At 37.9% G+C, this 20,060-nt stretch overlaps 1 long non-coding RNA gene across 1 annotated transcript; it reads right to left on the reverse strand.

Moving 5' to 3' along the window:
* Positions 1-4,819: 4,819 nt before the first annotated feature.
* On the reverse strand, positions 4,820-13,141 carry LOC112965158. Its single transcript, XR_003253189.1, has 4 exons — positions 12,968-13,141; positions 11,930-12,115; positions 6,218-6,374; positions 4,820-4,915 (listed from the first exon to the last, which is right to left on the reverse strand). It is a non-coding gene; the product is annotated as an uncharacterized LOC112965158 (long non-coding RNA).
* Between the last annotated feature and the right edge of the window lie 6,919 nt (positions 13,142-20,060).

The raw sequence follows: 20,060 nt of genomic DNA on the forward strand, positions 1-20,060 counted from the left end.
AAGGCCAATGGTATCCTGGGGTGCATCAGGAAGAGTGCTGCCAGCAGGTCGAGGGAGGTGATTCTCCCCCTCTACTCAGCCCTGGTGAGGCCACATCTGGAGTACTGTGTCCAGTTCTGGGCTCTCCAGTACAAGAGGGATGTGGCACTACTGGAGCAAGTCCAGCAAAGGGCTACTAAGATGATTAGGGGACTGGAACATCTCTCTTATGAGGAAAGACAGAGAGCTGGGCCTGTTTAGCCTGAAGAAGAGAAGACTGAGAGGAGATCTTATCAATGTGTACAAGTATTTGAAGGGAGGGTGTCAAGAGGATGGGACCAGACTCTTTTCAGTGGCGCCTAGTGACAGGATGCGAGGCGACGGGCACAAACTGAAACACAGACAGTTCCATCTGAACATGAGGAAAAACTTCTTCACTGTGAGGGTGACAGAGCACTGGCACAGGTTGCCTAGAGAGGTGGTGGAGTCTCCTTCTCTGGAGATATTCAAAACCTGCCTGGATGCGATCCTGTGCAATGTGCTCTAGGTGACCCTGCTTGAGCAGGGGGGTTGGACTAGATGATCTCCAGAGGTCCCTTCCAACCTCAGCAATTCTGTGATTCTGTGTAATCGTTTACCCACCTACAGCACTAGCTCCAGTCTATCCACAGAAATCAACCTAACATCACTTAGATGTTGATCATATTGTTCGTTCCAGGCCATTTACACCTTTTGCTTTCATGGTCTGGTTTAAGACAGAATAGCAGTAATAGACTTTTTTTTTAATAAATCAAACTTCTGTTTCACTAGACTGTCAGCTGAGGTATACAGCTCTATTCCTGGTGTACATGAAAGTCCTCATAGCAGGTCAGATCAAGAGAGAACTATCATTGTGTTGTCAGCGTCCTTTACTTTGACCTGGGTCCCACTGGCTCACTTTTTATATGCCCTTCTCAGACAATGTATTCACAGTGTGAAAGGACTAGACAGCTTTCTAGAGGTTGTTTAGTGCATCTCCCTAACCAAGGAGGAACCAAGCATCTTCTGTTCAAGCTCAGCTGGACTGTGCATTACAAAAAAGCTGCAGGCAATATGAAATACAGACACTGAATGCTGGTCCCCGTAAACTGACAGGCCTCTGGGGTACAGGAGGTAAGTAGATAACTAGCCCTGTTAAATTCTATAATGAATGTATAATCCGATAGCATAAAATTTAAATGCAACAGAAAGAGGAGACAGAGTCGATTGCGTTTGGACTGGAAAAAGTATAAGAACAATACAGGAAAACACAGGTAAATTCTACACTGTGGAAGAATGGTTAAGTGAAAAGGGGCATGATCTCTTAGAAGTGAGCAATCCTGTCTTCACGATGGAGGGAGGATCCCACGGCTATGTGAACTGTCCTTGAACATTCCTAGACCATTACAAAAGGGGAAGGCAAGTAGTGGTAAACAAGTCAAGGAGGGGGCCGACAAGCCCCTCCAAGTGAACAGCAACTTTGCACCAATCATGTATTCGCTTTAGGCGCGTGAACAGAGACTGTAAACCAATCATACAGCCATTGCTAGCACATGCTCTATCGCCTGTCTATATATACTCTGTGTAAGCTCTAACAAAGGGAGAAYGATCATACTCACATTGAGACTCATCGTTACTCCAGGTCCGTCTCCCACTCCAACACTACACAATGAGGAGCAGCATCAGTTTTTCATCTGTATTCACTGAAAAATGCTATGACAGCAAAATTATCTCTGGCTGAATGGTCAGAGGAGTCTATGAAAATGGCCAAGCAGAAAGAGGGGCTAAGAGTCACAAAAACTTTCATTAAACAAACAAGGCATACCATTATGCATACAACTTTAGCTCTATATACTGCTTAGAGTTAAATATAAATGTGTGCACATGCATCCACACACAGAGCTATGGAAGCCTGTGCTGGAACTTTACCTTCTGCTGCTGCCCAAAGGAGAAAATGAAACACCTTCCTCTCCCCACTGAGGCTGTTAGCTGCTATCCAGACTGCCTCAGTTCCTCACCAAAAGCTTCCTACAATTAGCCATACTAGCCCTGAAACCTAGTGAAGTCCCTTCCAAACCTGTGATTATGTGATATACAGCTATGTTCAAGGGAACTTAAAACAAGGCAGAAAGATATTGCTTGAACTACAGCTCTGTAGCCAACTGGCTGAATTCAGGTAAAGACAGATTCAGACTACCTTAGGAAGTCATTTTCTCTTCATTCCCTTGTCCTCATTAAGGGAATGCAAAATACTTCAAGGGGCCTTTATGTAATCTAGCTTCATAAACAAAGAGCAAACATATACTTTAAATTAGAATTATCCAGGTTTTAAGTTGAAAAAATAAGTAGAAAGAGAAAAAAAAATACTAGATCAACTCCTAAGTCAACTTTCAAACACAGTACAAATGGCTTTCTACCCTGCATAATCAGGGACATTTAAATGTCAACATGCGGTATTAAAGAAGATAAAGTGATAAAGCAATGGTACAACTAAGTACTTTACCAATAATAATAATAATAATAATTTCATAGCATTTCAGCTGAGCTATCCCCCCACCACAACTTTCTGTTACCCTGCCCTTCAGATAGAGTTGTAGCTCAAGATAGTTTTGACATTGAAGATGGCATACAATGCAACAGCCTACTCACCTAGCAGTGTTTTCTGCTGAGGGTACGTTATGTTTATTGTCTTGAACCAGCATTAGTGAGTTTCCAGGTGAACTGCAAAGTGCTGTTTAATCTATAAAAAGTTTGGAATGTTTATAAGCATCTCAGAACAAGACTGTTTCTTTCTCTATCCCATTTTACTTTGGCTGAGGTACATGTTCTGGAGCTTTAAAATTCTAAATAAGAGCAGTTGGGAGAGCTTCATTTTATAACACTATCATTTAGCCCTCTTTACAGATTAATTTATTACAAAGCTATGTCAGGTCTGGTGTCCCCACAGCAGCTAACTTGCAGGCATGTTTCAAATCCCATCATTCCCCTGTTGAGTACCAAATGGGATGGATCAACAAAGTACAACATTGATGTACTCATGCAGGTGATATAGATGTCACTTGATAGACTTTCTATAAAACTTAGTGACAATAAAATCATTATAAACCCTAAATTAGAGTTCAGTGTTACCTTCCATTATATGAAGCATCTGGCTGATACCATTTGTTAAAATCAAAGGAAAAAAAGCATATCTTAATATGGTTTTTGAAAAAAAACACAAAACATTTATGTGAACATTAAGAAAACACATATTAGAATATGATAACTGCAAACAATTAATTCATATTCCAAGATAAGATCTTTCAAAAATACATAATCAGAAAGCCATTTTGTATGGAAATGAAATATCTACACTCAGGGCTCATTGTAGGTATAAATATTTTTCCTTACAGAAGAATTTTTTTCCTTACAGGCAATCTTCCCCTCTCCTCCCACCACAAACAAAGAGACCACCTGAATTAGTGTGTCCAACATTAAAAAAAAAAAGTCATATACCAGGTTTCAGTCAAATGCATTTTTAAATGGCTGAGTTAAAGCCCTTGAAATCAAGTTTTATAATAGAAATGCTGATAGACCCTTAATTTTAATGGCTCTTCCAAGTGCTTCTAGAGCAGGCATTACTTATAATGTCATGAAATGATGTTTAAAACACTACAGAATTTTCTCAAGACAGATAAGCAGGTGTTCAAGAGGGCAGCACTACTTAAATTGTAGTGATTTATGGGACATACTGCATGAAAGGCCCGTGAGCTTTATGGAAGCTCACAGCAGAGACTCCAGACTCTAAGTGGACACAGTACCACCATTGTTTGAAGATCACTGATACATATTAATTTCCACATTGTAACATTTGAGCTTCTGCATTTGGTACATGTTACCAGCAGTGAAATATGAACCTCACTTCACAGAGCAGGGGTTTCTTATTGGTATACTTTTCATAGCACATTGCATGTAGTAACATCCATCGTGCAGCTGCTACTTCATATACTGTAATGATGCACCTTGCACATAGGTCTCTTACTGCTAGTTTAGCAACACCATACTTCTGACTTCTTCCAAGAGTTAGAAACAGAGCCACTTCCCTCAGACTTCTTTGAGCAGAAGCAAAAGCAAAAGATATGTTAAAAGTTTACCTGCAATATTACCCAGGGGTCAGAATTGTCCTCCTGAAAGTCATGTCACTATTGGAAAAGCAACCAATAAACCATCAAACCATTTTATGTAATCGATCAGCATTTTCTGCTTGTTAACACAAAAATCAATAATCTTATGGCTATGGGAGCCAGCCCTAACGATTTAGCAAGACTGCAATTTACTCCAGGCAAAAAAAAAACAGCACTATTAGCTCTCAATAGCAAATGCCATTAAAGAAAACTGGTAGAAAAAAAGACCATTACTGCTTAGGCTGTAGTTAGTGCTAAAATACTTGATATACATGGATAACTAAACAGGTTGCCCAGAGAGGTTGTGGAGTCTCCTTCTCTGGAGATATTCAAAACGCGCCTGGATGCAATCCTGTGCAATGTGCTCTAGGTGACCCTGCTTGAGCAGGGGGGTTGGACTAGATGATCTCCAGAGGTCCCTTCCAACCTCAGCGATTCTGTGATTCTGTAATTATTTCTACTTTCTCTTAGAGGACCAAAGCACCCATTGACACACTCACCCCCTACATTTCTGGTCTGGTAAAGAATACAATCAGTTTGATAATGTGCACACGGTAAATACATATTAACTCAAAAGTTCAGAGAGAAGAAAGGTAGATTAAGATCCTGGTCCAATTTTGCTTGAAATAAATCAGAACTTTTTACTGACTTACCTGTAGATTGAGTTAACTTCAAGAAACTTAGATGAGGTCATGTAAGAATTACAAGGTATGTGGACCAATAAAATCCAGATTTCCAATATACAGGACTTGTGCCTAAAATGACAAAAACTTTCTTTATTGATTTTTGTTCCATTGTTGTTTGGCTTGATATACTAATAGACAAGGGGGTTTACTACAGTAGCACTACTAAAAAGTAGACAGTATGTGCAGACTCAAGGAGTAAATTCATCTTAATACTATATGCAAACAATTCTTTGTGGTTGGAGCCTGCAAATTAAAATTCAGCATTAATTACATGTCTAATTAATATTTTCCACTGAGCAATATTTATGTAAGCAGAGAGGTAAGAATCACAGAAAGCAGGGGAATGGACTCACTAAAAGCTATTTAAGAAACTGCTCTATAACGCACAAAAATTTTAAGTCTGTCAGAAAACACTGATAAGATTATGGCCTTGAAGCTGGTTGTTGCAGTTACCACCACATTATGCATTGGCATAAGCAAAGCTCAGCACTAGCAGTAGCAGAGATGTGATAAATCTAAGGTTCCTTGCTTACTACTTCTTCTTCATCAATACATACAGCAAAACCAAAAAGTTGTCTTGAAAATAGTTATTAACAGGATGATAAGATATTGAGCTGATAAACTTGATCTTATTCCTCCTCTGACACACAAGCTTGGTGGCTCTAAAGAAGCATTCTTGCATTGGGTGAAAATTCCCTGTTCTGCAGGTACTGTTTACTGCTCCTGAAGATTATAGAGAGAACTGTTTATACCTTCTGTGCGAGGCTGGGCCCTAAGATTGCGACAGATATGAGACAAAAGAGTTGGCAAGAGTTATACAAGTGAGAAATACAGTGAAGCACACAGTGCCTCAGTGCTGTTTGTCTTCATGGCCCATTCCAGTGGGTCAGCAGCACTCAAGCTTGCATGTTGCAGAAGTTCATGTGAATCCAGTCTGTTTCTTCTTGCTCTACAAATTTAAAAAAGTTGCAAGTTCATACTTCACATGAAACTGCTGCAACACTAAATAAGTCAACACTTTTTCATTACAGCTAGGCCTACATAGTTGGAAATATTTGTAAGACTAATCAGACCTTTCAGCACAAGTGATCTGATCTTTGTTCTGTAACAAAAAAACAAGGAAGCAACCTGAGTTTCAAGTTTCACTGTGGACATTTTTTGCTGATTTATTTTCTTCCCAACTTCTCACTAATTTTTTGCCTTTCAGGGCCTTACTCTCATTACCATCAGACCTGAAAAAATACATTCCTCTTTAGATAACAGTGAAAGGATAAGTAGAGTAGGAGTGAGGATGGAAGTCTTCCAGTGACCTAGAAAAAGGGTCACAATAATGTTAAAGTTACAGCTCCTTAAAAAGGTGATCAAACAAACCATCCAGGGCACAGAGGTTTGATACCGTCATGGCATATTGTACTGCTACTCTGCTCTTCTCTTCTGTCCCATTCTTCATGTCAGCAGGAAACAGAATTCGTAAGATTGCAGCCCTCTGAACACATCAGTAAGTTGTAGTCTTGTCCTTTGCAGTCTCCTGCTGGTTCAAACAATAGAAGCCAATAGAAAGGGTAGTTCAAAGACCTTGTGAGCAACCGCAACAAATCCAGAGTCCTAAAGGTGGTTGTTGGGTCACCTGCACCAACAAGCTTAACACAGTTTCAGTCTCCTTCAGATTTTTCACATTCTCAACAGAATTTAAGAAGAAAAATTTTTTTCCCCCCTCTCTCTGTGTGCATGAGTGAAGAGTGAGGAAGGAGGAGACTAGAGTGTGGGTAATCGTAGGGGGTATGAACTCATCCTTATCTTTATTGTTATCTGGTCCTCCTGCCAATTTCTCAGGTTAGGTTTTAGACAAATCACAGAAGGAAAGCAGCCTCCAAACTCAAAGAAAAATAGTTTTGCTCTACCTTCCTGTGTGATTTTGGTACAAATGTATAACCATGCAAAACAAAACTCCATAGCTATTTCTTTGCAGACAAGCAAAGTCCTTAGGCTCCCTTTCATCCTGCTTCACTCTACCAGTATTTCAGCCACAGTATTTTGCTTATTTTGGTTATGCTAAACAAATATGAAAGTGGGAGAGAGCTGCATAGACCTGGCAGGGAACGCCTTAAAAAGTCATTGAGAAGATTTTCATCCAAGTTTTATTCAGCAAATGTGGGAATGTCCTGCCAATTTTCATAGATCAGCACAAAGCTCTTTAGCACAGGTGTTTCCRGGACTGGGATTCATTAGGAAAAGTTAGCATTTAACAGGTTATGGCCCTTTTAAAGCCAAAAAAACTAATATTTTTCCAGATCCTGTTGAAAATACCTGTGCATTTCTGGCAAAGGCACTTTCCTACAAATCTGATGTTTTTAAAAATCTGTATGAATAATATTAGGCAATGCTTCCACCTCTAAAAAGTACTTGAGTATGTGGATTCTCATTATCATTTATTGCATTCATATACACTTGACAGTCAATTAGCATAGTCTCTTTAATCTCACCTTCCATGACCAAGTGATGTATAGGGGCAGAGCTGGGCTACTATGATGGGTAGTTATTTCTTGAAAAGCAAAAGTCTCCCAGTCTTATTCCAGTTCATTTTAACAGACTGTTCCCACTGACTTACTGCCAGTCCTAAGAGTTACCATAGTACTGTTTAATAACAATATGCGTTTCTGACATTTATTTATAGTACACTAAAACCAAAAGCAGGCTGGATGGCAAGAGGTTTAGACCACCTGAGATGTCCTTAAATCTTAAGCACATGTTTAAGTGCAGCAAGACTAGCAATAATCCCAAATATGCAGTCATCACACTATTGGCTGATTCACCCTTTAAAGTCATAGATTCATTTCAGGAAACTATTTTTCCCAAGTGTCCTTTAAAAAGTAAAAATGGTTTGTTGCAAATCTTTTTATCAGTTAGGTGATGAAGAAATATTTTGAAGGGCAACAGTGATTTTTTTTTTTTAATTTTAAAATCAGGCCAGGAATGCACAGTAAATTGATGGTTTTTTTTTTTGTGTATACTGCATCACATTACGCAACAGAAAAAGAAAATTCAGATATCAGCATCAGCATTTTCCTGGAATGACACCTGAAGCAAGAAGATATTTTTTTTTTTTTTTTTTAAACCTTCTTTGCCTTGCATGAAACTAGACCTGCATGTCCAGTGTGAGAATAGCCTGGAGAGCTTTAGAGTTTAAATGCAACTGTGTGATTGCGATAGAATATTTATCACGTGGTAAATATTTTTTAGAAAATCTATCCTTTCCTTTAAAATTTTCTTTTAGGAGGCATTTCTTAAGTATTTGAATGGTATTTCATATCGGTAATAAGGTGAAAGTGCAAACAGCATCATTTTTAGTAACCATGAAACAGATCTGTCCACTCTTCCTCCATCTGTATTGCCATTTGAAGTGAAGGACACACTTCGTCCTCAGTCCAGCAAAGCACTTAAGCATATGTAGTCTTCTCAACTTCAATAGGATTATTCATGGGCTTAAAGTCAAATATGTGCTTAAGTGCTTTGGTGGATCAGAGCATTTCTGAGCAAGGGTAGCAAAGCAGAACCTTGTACAGAGCCTCTAGTGCTGGAAATACTGCAATAATAATAGTATAGTATTTCAGGAACAATGGCCTTTGAATTGTTAGCAATAAATCAGAATGCAAAGGGATTTGTCAAATACAACACTTCACTGTTTAAAAAAGGATAATGAAAGAGAACAAAAATATAACAAATGTGTTCAAAAGCAGATAAACCAACATTGATTTGACACACAAAACTATACTGAGCCAGACTCTCAGCTGGTAAGAACTGGGATAGGCTCAAAGTCCTGGAAATCTCCTGACAGGTGCTGAGCCACCAGTTTCCACTAGTTTCACATTAGCCTTAAATGATGTTTTTAATTTAACTTTTACTGGCCCCCATTTACAAATGCTGTCCTATTCCACCAGTAAACAAAGCTGCTACAGAAAATGAGCAAAGGCTTCATGAGCCAAACGTATCTGCCAATACTAGTTGAATGTTAGTGGAAACAAACTTTATTTCTTACCTATAGCCTTTAACTAATAGAATAAATATTTTAAGCATCTGAAATTACTGTGTGTGTGATAGGCTGTCAGTTAATTTCTCATCCCACAGACTCAATCTAGTTGAGATTTTCAAGTTACAAGCATTTTTTTTTGTGTGCATAGTGCCCTGATGAAAAAAAGGAAAATACAGTTTGCTTATCTTCGTTAGGGGAGAAGAGAAGAAAGAAAAGTATATTCATCAAGGAGGACAGTAGTTTGGAGTCATCTATGGGGTTTACTTTTGTTTTTTAATTTGGCTTAATTTTAGAAATGTAATCACAGAAGATGATGAAGGACAAATCAGAACAGCCTCTGATGTCAAGCACTGTCTAAAGTCATGCTTTTTATGCTGGGTAGTTATAGTCACTAATATTATCAGGGAAATACAGATGATATAAATGCATTCTGTAAGAATTACTCTTAAAAAATGCCTTCTCCTGTAAGGATCTTATTTTTAATCAAATACACTTCCTACTCTCCATGCAGGAAGCCAATTTGCTATTGCAAATGTTTTTGCTAAGTGATGGAATGTGCAGTCATGCACCAGCAATCGAGTCCTGAAATTCAGCTTGCCCACGCTAGGCAAGAAAAAGCTTTTGGCTTCAAGCGTGCACTCTATTACAAAGGGAGGCACTTAAATACATGAAGGGGAGGCCATGCATTTTATTTCAGAAGACTGAAATACATCTTGCAATGTGGGGCTTTGATGTTATTCATATGCTAACAATATACTATTTCCTCCAAGTGCTCAGTACATTGGAATAAAAAGACATAACTTGCTGACATTGTGCTGAACACTTCCTGTCCAGAATACTGATCAATTGTCATTCAGCTTCCAAGGCTAATCCACCCAAAATAACCCTCAACATAACCTTTAAATCATTCTTTTAACACTTTAAAATTCTARTTAAAATAATTTACCATTTTACAGAATAAAACGATGAAACAAAGACTATAACTGTATTTTCACTCTGCTTCTAAAATGCAGTTCTGTGCCCCAGGGACTCCTTTCATCTAGTGCAAGTGCTGGCATATGATGTGATTGTTAACATAGCTGGCCACCAGATGAAGTGAATTATCTAAACTGCCAAGGTTCCTACTTTCATTCCAATTTAAACATCGATTTAACACAGAAACTGAAGGGTATTATGAAAGCTTTAATAGGAACCATTTCAGACATGAAAAAGAACTAGAAGGATTTCTCAAACCACTAAAACAAATATATAATTTATTGAACCTGCAGATGAGTTGGAAAATGATCAGCACACAAGGGCGTAACAGAACATGCCTATCTTATTCCCCATACTGGTGCACGAATGCAGTATACCCTGTGCACATTTTAAAAGTGAATCACCTGTATGAATCCACAAGGGCATTAACCAGATGAAACTGTTTTATGCCAAATGGTTAAACAGAGTGTCTGTAGCTATCAAGTATTTGTTCGCTTTTGCTAAGCAAACAGTTTGAAGTGCATTCTGTTCTTTAAGATTAGAATACTCAGGAAAGTTTTTGGGTTTTTTTTCCAGTTAAAAAAAACTGTTAGAGGCTTCTGTGACCTCGAGTGAGTCACTTAATCACCTTTTTTTCTCACCTCCTTCCTCCTCCATATAATAATTACTTCATTGTCAGGCCCAGTAAGGCTGTGAGCTCTTTAATACCAGCAGCTCTCTTAGCACAGCGCAATGTAGATGCCTCCTATCTGAAATACTGAGACTTCACTAGACAGAAAAACCACAAGCAGCATTAATCAGCTTTTCATAAGAGACAATGACATTCTAGCCTTTAAATATGTGAGAAAACCCTCCCAAAACACGTTCTGGGGTAAATAAAGTTTTTAGAGAGAAAAGGACCTACCTCTTCAGGAAAGTATGTGATTAGCTAGCGTTTTTAAAAGGAATGACTGATGCTAAGATGTGTATGCACAGTGCACCCATTCAGGCATGTGTGCAGATTTTTGTAAAATCCAAGTTTATTACCTGCTAGCATAAATCATCTTTAGTCCTATAGTGAAAAGAAACATTCTTTCTGCATTATATTTGAACAGAGAAAAGTTTTGCAGAGAACAAGACTAAAAGAAGGCACCAAAGGGAAGGACAGATACGCAAAGACGGTTGMTGGCTTCTGGCATTAATGAGACTGTATTGGATGTACTGTATGCATTTTGGTTGATATATTATGAAAAGAATAATGACAAAATTGCAGATAGCTCTCAGAATTATTCAAGAATTCAAAACAGAAGTTGGCTTCTACAACTAGGCAGAATAGAGATAAGTGAGGAACCTTATGAGAACAGGAAAAGAAGCAAGCTAGTAAATTGGTCAGATTATTAATTAATGCAAAGTTGTCCTTTTGGACTTAAGTGGGAGTGGGGAAAAAAGTCCTGCTTGAACTTCTCTACATAAACAGTGGCTGACCTTGGAACATAGTGCCAAAGCAAACAAGAGGTGGTGGAAATCAGTTCAAAAGGCAGTTTGACCATTTTGGTGAGAAGAAATTGACTAGTATACCAATAAACGGTTTATTTGGGGGCAAGAGTTGAGGTATAACTCATTCCCAGAGGCTTTACAGACAGGGCCTTGAACACATTTTTCTGCACTAGTACTATCTTATTATTATGTAAGAATTACAACAGCATTTTTCAAAGGGTGTGACAAAGAGAGCACATACAAAATATGAGGATATGGAAGAGGCCAAAGGTCCGCTTGCATTAATTTATACAGTGTCTAGTAGAGCCAAGGACACAATTGAATTCATTTCACTGAAAGGAAGCCCAGTTTATTGGCAATTGAGCAACACAGTGACCAACTGACCAAAGTGAGTGTGACATGAGAATACCTTCAGAATGGAGCACAGTACCATGGGAAGTTAATTGCAGTGTTCTGCTTTTTTGTCCATGTTAGGTTTTGATAGACATTAATCCCACCTCTTTTTATTCACCTCAATCATGAAAACTGCATGGAAGAGTGCTCTCATTTTTTTGAACATTGCTAAGACATCCATTTAGGAATCATTTTGTTTGAAAACTCACCAAGAATGCAGGTGCTTTTATTGACTGTTGATCCAACACAGCTTCAATTATGGATTGGGAGAGCAAAGAGCTGTGTCAAATGAAACGATAATATAATTCAGGCCTCAACTTCCTTTAAGTGGTAGCCACTTTTTGTTTTGTTTTGGGATTCCTTTGTCCCTAGAGACTCCCAGCAGGTACCATGATCTTTAAGAAATGAAGAACAAATGCCTATATTAAAAATATAAATCTAAAAATTTAAATATTATAAATACTATACYATATAAAAAATTTTAGAAAAGAGTTAGAAAGCTACAGATGGCATAGGATATCCAGCTTCAGTGTATTTTAGGTTTGAGAACATTAGGTGTTGTTTGTTTCACATTTGCAATTCCCATAATTGTTCTTAGGCAGTTAGCTACCAAAACCTCAACTCTACACAAACAGGAAAAAAGACGACTCATATCAGGAAAATGGACATTCCAGTCATCAACAAGAGCATTATCTGTAGAGACTGCTTCCCATATGAATGCACTTCCAAATACTTGAATGAAGATACAAACATGCATATCCAAAACACTGGCTTTACATACTAGTCAGACTGTTTCCATATGAAAAACCTATTGGCATCATCTTTTTCAAAGTGCCAAAGCAACTTTAAAAAAAGAAACAAAAAAACCCCACCAACATTTACATATAAAAGCCAAAAAATTTAGGACTGGATTCACCAAATAATTCAGCACTGAAAGGTATTCAAAATTGCAGGCACTGAACTTTAGGCTGGTATTTATAAAGAGAAAATAGTTTTCAAATGACCTTCCACTCTTGACATTCATGCACAAGAGTTAGACAGAGATCCCATAAAACAAGTCAACAATTTCACCATTCCATTTAACTGACCTCTCACACTTAAAGATGTCCAGCTGAAAATGCAGACATCCTTAAACTGAACTGAAAAATTATCATTCTGTAATGCCCCCTAAATCAATCTGAGAACAGTGCTGTAAGGATGTGCCAAGTCCTCAGTGATAAAAGAGAAGACATAAGAGCAATACTTACCAGCTGGAGGGAAGGAAGATACTGTAAACAGCAGCAAGCTGCCAAACAACTATATTAGTTGGCATAGCTACTTTTCTCTGCCAAATTTAAAGGGCCAGCCACTAGCGGTACCTCCTAGAGGGATGCTGGAGAGGTAGGCGTCTGTGGGAACTATATCCTTGGAAAATTTAGTGCTGACCAGGTATCTACACCAAGAAAAACATGTGTCAAAAATAATATTTAACTTTTGCAGAATATGACATCTAACATCATCATTTTCAGCTTTCACAGTTGGAGGCCTGATAGCTAATAGGATGCTTATGTTGAAGACTATCTGTAAAAATCATGTTGCTTTTCACAAAACTACAGTTCACAAGCTGGATTTGTTCTGATACAAAAATAACAAAAAAAGGCCTTAGCAAGAGCTTGGGGTAGTAAGAAGGGCTGGAGGGAGAGCAGGGAATATAGGTTACAATCCTTACCATTCTCAGAAAAATGTAGGGTATGGATAAAGTTGAGTCAAGGCCCAGATTTACACCCCTGGTACTAAACTATTGATTCCAGTGGAACAGATCTTTGGTTTTTTTTCCCAATTTCCAACTCACCTTGGGGAAATCCACCCAACAATCCCTCCCCCCCCTTTTTTTTTTTAATTCAGAACTGATACATCTCCACAAGACACCTAGGCCCTGGGATAGTATATACAGTGTACCTATACTGTACTATACTGTGTACCTATTTCTACTATTTATAGTAAAAAGTATAGACAAATTAGATAGTTTTGATACTGATGCTGCCTTACTACATGCACATATTGCAAAGTTCTGGCCTTGTTATCAATGTGATTTTTTTCCCCTCATACCTTTAATGAACCAGAATTTTACCCTTAGTTTATCATTTAGTGCACACATCCATAAAATTCTACAGAGGTGGAATTTAAACTGTAGTGCTCTAAGTGTAGCCCTCATTCTGTGTGCATTTCCATCTTGCTCTTTTTCTAGCTCCCAGGCTTTCTTTTTATACATATATATCTATATATATGCATGTGTGTGTGTCTATGTACACACATACATACAAGTGTATATAATTTGTGGCTTTAGTATTACCTTTTTTGAGGGAGATGACTTATTTAAAGTGAAGGTACACAATACAAACACATGCTCTGGATATGCAATTTTAACAAAAGCAATGCTTGTCATATGTGAAAAGGTAGGTGCAAACAAAATACGGGTGAATGCAAAGGAAACTTCATCTCTTGCATTCCTTTTGAACTTCCAGATCTTGGACGTTCTGCTCCAGACTCAAGACCATTTATAGTAGTTCTAAAATGCTGACTTGGTTAATGCACAGACCTCAGCAGGACAAGGAGTGTTGAGGATGATTGATTGAAATTCAGAGCACCTTACAGAATGATTTGTTTGACATACCCAGTAGGAAACTCTTGTTTGTTGAACTTATTATTCATTCATGTATTCATGAAAAAAATACAATAAAAGCATAATCCCTGCATAGTGCCTGAATGATCACATTGAAATGAACCCAGAGCTTTGCAGTGCTAAGCAAGGTCTTTAGTTTGCAAGAGAACAGTTTTACATAGCAATATCACTAGCTGTGTCTAGAGTTTACATTATACTTATAAATCAGCAAGGGAAATTTAATCTGCATTGTAATCTAAGGTTATACTGAGAATCAGACATTAAAAATACACATGCATAATAATAACTGCTTACGTGACTTTTTGATTTTCTTTCTCCTAAATGATTTAGCAATTACTCTGCTGAAATGTAACTGAGCCTGTGAATCTGTTTGCATTTTGACAACTAAAACACAAGTCAAAAGAAACAGAGAAATAACAAATATGCTTTGGTGATTTGGGAGACCAGTTCTTAAAATAGGCCACTATTATAGGGAAAAGCTTATTATTTAAAAAATAACTGGCAAGATTTAAATCAAACTTTGCTGTGTTGAAAATACTGAGAAAAAGGTCAACACTAAGATGAAAATCCTTTCTCACAGGCTAGGGCACTGAACAGCATTTACATTTATGTGAATGTTGTATAATTTTGTTGTACAGTATGATGCCAAGCAAAACAATGCTTGATTTTCCATTCCCTACTAAACTTTCCTACTGCTGTTCTTCCTAAACCGAACTTTGCGGTATTTCATTCAACCTGTGGTAGTTTTACACCTTATTTTCAGATCCATTCTCACCCCCAAAAGAAATATATTGAGTCACTGGGGGCAGGAATTGTACATCACTAATTTCAATTCAGCAGAAGTAGAGCTACTTAGCAATTTACTCTTACTGTACCTGACTTGATTGTTGTCAAACTATTGGGTTAAACCAACAAGACTTCTGGAAATCATCTTGCCTAGATGTTTCTGCTTACTTCAAAAAGAATCTCCCCTCTGATCTGGTAAATGCTTATAAATTGTGATGGAAGGATAAGAAGTCCTCCCTGACTCTGAAAAGACTGGGTCAGCTTTCCATTGAACACATTCTATCAGTTTTGATCAACAAGATTAAAAAGGTGAAGAAACCTTGAGCTAACAAAGTATATCAGTCTAGATAAAAAAATTATTTAATTTCTAGAAGGGACAGAGAGAAGAAGCAGGCCCAAACCCAGCCATCTGTAACTAAGACTAACCAGGATAGTGGGGCCTCATCTCAGTTATCAACAAGAAAGGTGCAGGACTCCTATTAAGAGACATCTACCTTCATTGCCTTCCAAAACTCTCTTCCCCTTGTATTAAGTTGTGTTCCTACTCTTTCAATTAAACCAAAGACTTTAGTCAGCAAAGGTTGTCTGGTTGCTCTGTTCACCCTTTGCAAATGATGCTGACAGGTACCAAACCATGCAAGAGGTGCTGAGGTACAGAAGACTTCCTCTCCCCTATTCCTGCAATCTAAGGACAGGAGAATTGCACGATGCCATGACAGCAAAGGGAAAAGCATGAAGTTTGATTGCCGAGGTGATGCACTCAAAGAGAGTGAAACCACAGCTAAGATGGTAATCAAGACTTCAGCCTTCCAGCCTTTCTGTATTAAAGTATTAAGGTGCTGTTTACACAGAAAGTCACTTATGGTTGGTTTCAAAATAACATGTCAAAGATATTCTAACACTGTGCATTGTAAAGAGTGCTTTTTTTCCTGAAAAGTTTTAAAGATTTCCTTTTATTTGCAGTCATTGCCTTGATCTGCTGTTATTCCTGGTAATCGCTTGCTGTATTCACACACAGAAAGATTAATATTGATGCCTAGAAGAAAAAAAGTGTTATTTTCTAGATTATGGTGAAATAATAGCTTTTTAAAGAAACTTTTTTTTCAATTGGGAAACAGCATCAATTTGTTATCAGCTTGTCATAACTTAACCAACTACTTCTGAAACAACTTACAATTCTTTATGCATTTTTTTCTTCTGCATATTATTAATGGTATGAGCTACAAATCAACAGGAAACCTAAAAGCATTAAGAACAATTACATAGCAGCTAACAAGACATTCTGCTAACAAGCCATTTAACAATAAAGCTTGCAATGCATTGGGGACACTTAAAAATGTCATTTTATATACAATGTCAACATTACTTAAACAAAACAGTGACTCTGATTTAAGTCAAATCAGAAATTTTCAGAGAAAGAAAAGCTGGTAAACAAGCTCGCAAATTGCAGAACTTAGATTAAAAGGAAATGACTTCAGTCAAATAATGAAAAATTGGAAGGTGCTTGCATTAGAATTAAATGGTCGAAAGCCCAGGAAACAATTCAAAACAATTCAATTTACAGAAACATATGCATAACCTCTTAGGAACATCTGCTAAGAGAAAACAAATTTTCACAGGGTGGGGGGATTTGTTTTGTTTTAAACTGCTAAACTGAAGGAATGCACAGCCTCTCCTTCCTCACCCATTCAGAGCTAGAGGCCTAGGGAAGGGGTGTCTCCAGCTGCCTCCATCTTCTCTCTATTCTCACTACTGTAAGGATTTCACTTGAGGCTTTGTTAGTATTACAGCAGATGCAACTATTTAAAAATACAAGTCAAGTTCTCAGCCTTCAGTCTTGCCACAAGGTGGTCTACTTAGCAAGGACATGCAGCTTTTGAGGCCAGCGTATACCATGCAAAAGTACACTCACACATTACCCTACTGGGTCTACAAGACAAAGAATAGTGCAAGGCAGAGATGATAGCTCAGTCTGCAGAAGTATAGCTGCATTCCCCCACTCCACCCCGAGAAGTAGGATTAGTTAGTTCAATAGTACTGATTAACTAGTACTGATGCAGCTATCCATCCTTCAGGACCTCTTTGCATAACACTGCCCTGAACCACGCAACCATAACCTCAGAGTTGCAAATACATAATATAGCCACACATATACCAGAGTCAACATCCCCCATCTTCTGAATTTCCTTTCTACCAGCTCCAGTCCTTCAAAGAAAGTTCTTCCAGGCAGAAGCTACCGAGATTCTTCATTTCRAGGAATCATCTCCCTTCATTCTCAGGCTGTTCAAGCAATCTTTTGAAGTATCTCCCTCTGACCTTGAAGCTGGATCCCTCTTTCCTATTTTAAAGACATCCAATATCCATATAAGGTAACTAGATATGAGCTTGTCTTCTCTTAATTTAAGTAAGACAAAAAAGTGGTCAAGCTGTTTCTTCTAATCTGTGTCTGTGGAAAGCCCCAGCTTCTCTCACATCTCATTCTGTGGTCCTTTGCTTTCACCTAGCCTAACTAAAGCTAAATTGACCTAAACTGCTTGTAATTGTTAATCATATACATTAAATTATTATATTCTCATCCTGTTCTACCTTCAATGGTTATCTTATACTATTGCCTATAATTTCTTACATCAAATGACAACACAAGAAATACTAGATTTTCAAAGACTGTTAAGAACAAGTGATAGGTCAACATTCCAGACAGTACCTGTCCCTCCTCCAGAAACCTCCTAAACATCTCCTTAGAAGACTTTCTTCCCTCAAACTCCTATTAATTCTCTTTTTCTCTACCTATTACACTTATTTGACCTCTCACCATCCTAGTCTGGGAAAACTGAACTGAACTTGCTCTAGAAGTGTGCTAGATCATCTTCACTAACAAATTCCAGGCATCCTGTGACAGAGCCTCAAGAAAACAGTAAAACCAAGTCTTCTGCTGTAGTAAAGGCCTTATCAAAGATCAGCTAAAGTCAGTGGGAGTCAATAGATTTCAAAGTCCTGCTCATTCACATGAGGAAAAAATGCATGCCCTGTCTAGCATGCACAATCATTCTTTATTATATATGCCACAAACCCCTGGCATTAGCCGCTAGCTATTCTACTATTACCATATTTTCAAACTTTTTAGAAGGTTCTTCCTAAAGTCTTCTGCCGCCCTTACTGCAGAGAGATTAACATTAAAGTGGTCAGGAACAGCAGTCTTTCTTGCTCATGCCTGAGTGTTTTGCCAACTGATTTCAACAGGCTGTGAAAATGCCAGTGATTAGACAAGCATAAGCCCCTGTTCTCATATGAAGCTCATTTTAAGATCAAGACCTCAGTCAGTGTAGCCATAGCAATGGCACTTTGATTGTAACATACTAAAATCCAAACTGTTACCATGGAACCCGGTTACAAAGACTTGGACAATCAATTCTGATTATTATAGTTAAATGGTCATGACTTAAATCCTACAGATAGTAAATTTCAGACACATACTCAGACACAAAATTTCTGTTTAAGGACAGAACAAATTGTGCTAGGCACTGTAATACCAGGGCAGGTCATCCAGGATATAATTGGCCCTAACTGACATTCACACAAGCTGTAAATTTATTTTTTTAAACCTACAGCCAAGAGGCATTCAAAAAAGGTAAACTCCTTCTGTCTTTGGAGATCAAAGAAAATCAAGGAAATTACTTCCAATCTGATCCTGTGCAATCAAATGCTCAGCTGCTTGATATTTCAAAAAGTAAAACATCAGCACCAACTGGAATTGGCTTTTGCAAAGGTTTTTTTTTTTTTTTTTTAATCTCATGGCCAGGTAATAGTACAATTTCCCTGTGTATCTTCATGCAACTAGAAAAATAAGAGTGAGCTGATTTTGGAATAAAGCAGAAAGAGGGAAAGAAGCGAACAGGACATTCCAGAGACATTTTTAAAATATAGATTTGGTTAGTATTAAAAAACAAAACAAAAAAAACACACAAGAATAAAAGGTCATTTTATTTTTTTCCTAATTTTCCTGACAGAGGGAAGGAGGAGAACAGAGCAAAGCAGCCGACTAAGCAAAAATAAGTCTTCTCATAACAGATGACACTGAATGTTTTATCAGCAGATACCAAAACATAGCATCTACAAATCAAACAGAGAACCAAATTTCATGACTATGCCAGGAGCATATTTGTTTTGCAGATTCTAATAGGAAAACACGCATACAGAACACTCCCTCTAGCAGAACAAGCACAGCCTTCTGCACTCATGGCCCATGACGCATCAGGGCCTAAAGCATAAGCTACATCTATTGCTCATTTGGTCAAACAATGCAAAGCATGCAGAAATCAAAACAGTAGTTTGCTCATTTTGTGCCATCTGCCACTGACATGACACAAACTCAGACAGCATAATCCATTATTGCATGTGCAACAATAGCATGAAGGTGTTTGGTTTGCTGGTGGCAAGGTTTTTTGTTGAGAAAGTGGGTTTATTTTGCAACTGTTCACGAAGATTCCCACCTTGCTTACATAATTTCTTGAAAAAATACTATAACAGTTGAGTGCTTCAAGTCCTATTCACCTGGAAAATCTAATCTATGATAAGAAGGAAAAAAAAAAGTACAACAGCATGACCATTATGCCTCTGCAATGCAAAAAAAAAAATGCCTGCAGTAAAAAACACCACACTGATTTAAGCACTGCTGTCAACATTTGCTTCTTTCAGGCCCCAAGGACCAATAGACTCTTACAGGGAAGCAAATCTGGGTCTTATAGACAGACAAAGCTCCTAGTACTGATTATTCACAGTCAGGTCCCCAGGAACTCTTACCACATTTCATATTTTTCAATTTGAAAGAATGCACTACTTATCTTGAAGCCTCCCTTCTCCCTGAAATGTAATCCATCAATAAAAATGTAACA

Source organism: Apteryx rowi, unplaced genomic scaffold (assembly GCF_003343035.1).
Source record: "Apteryx rowi isolate R43461 unplaced genomic scaffold, aptRow1 scaffold_203, whole genome shotgun sequence".
Taxonomy (NCBI): domain Eukaryota; kingdom Metazoa; phylum Chordata; class Aves; order Apterygiformes; family Apterygidae; genus Apteryx; species Apteryx rowi.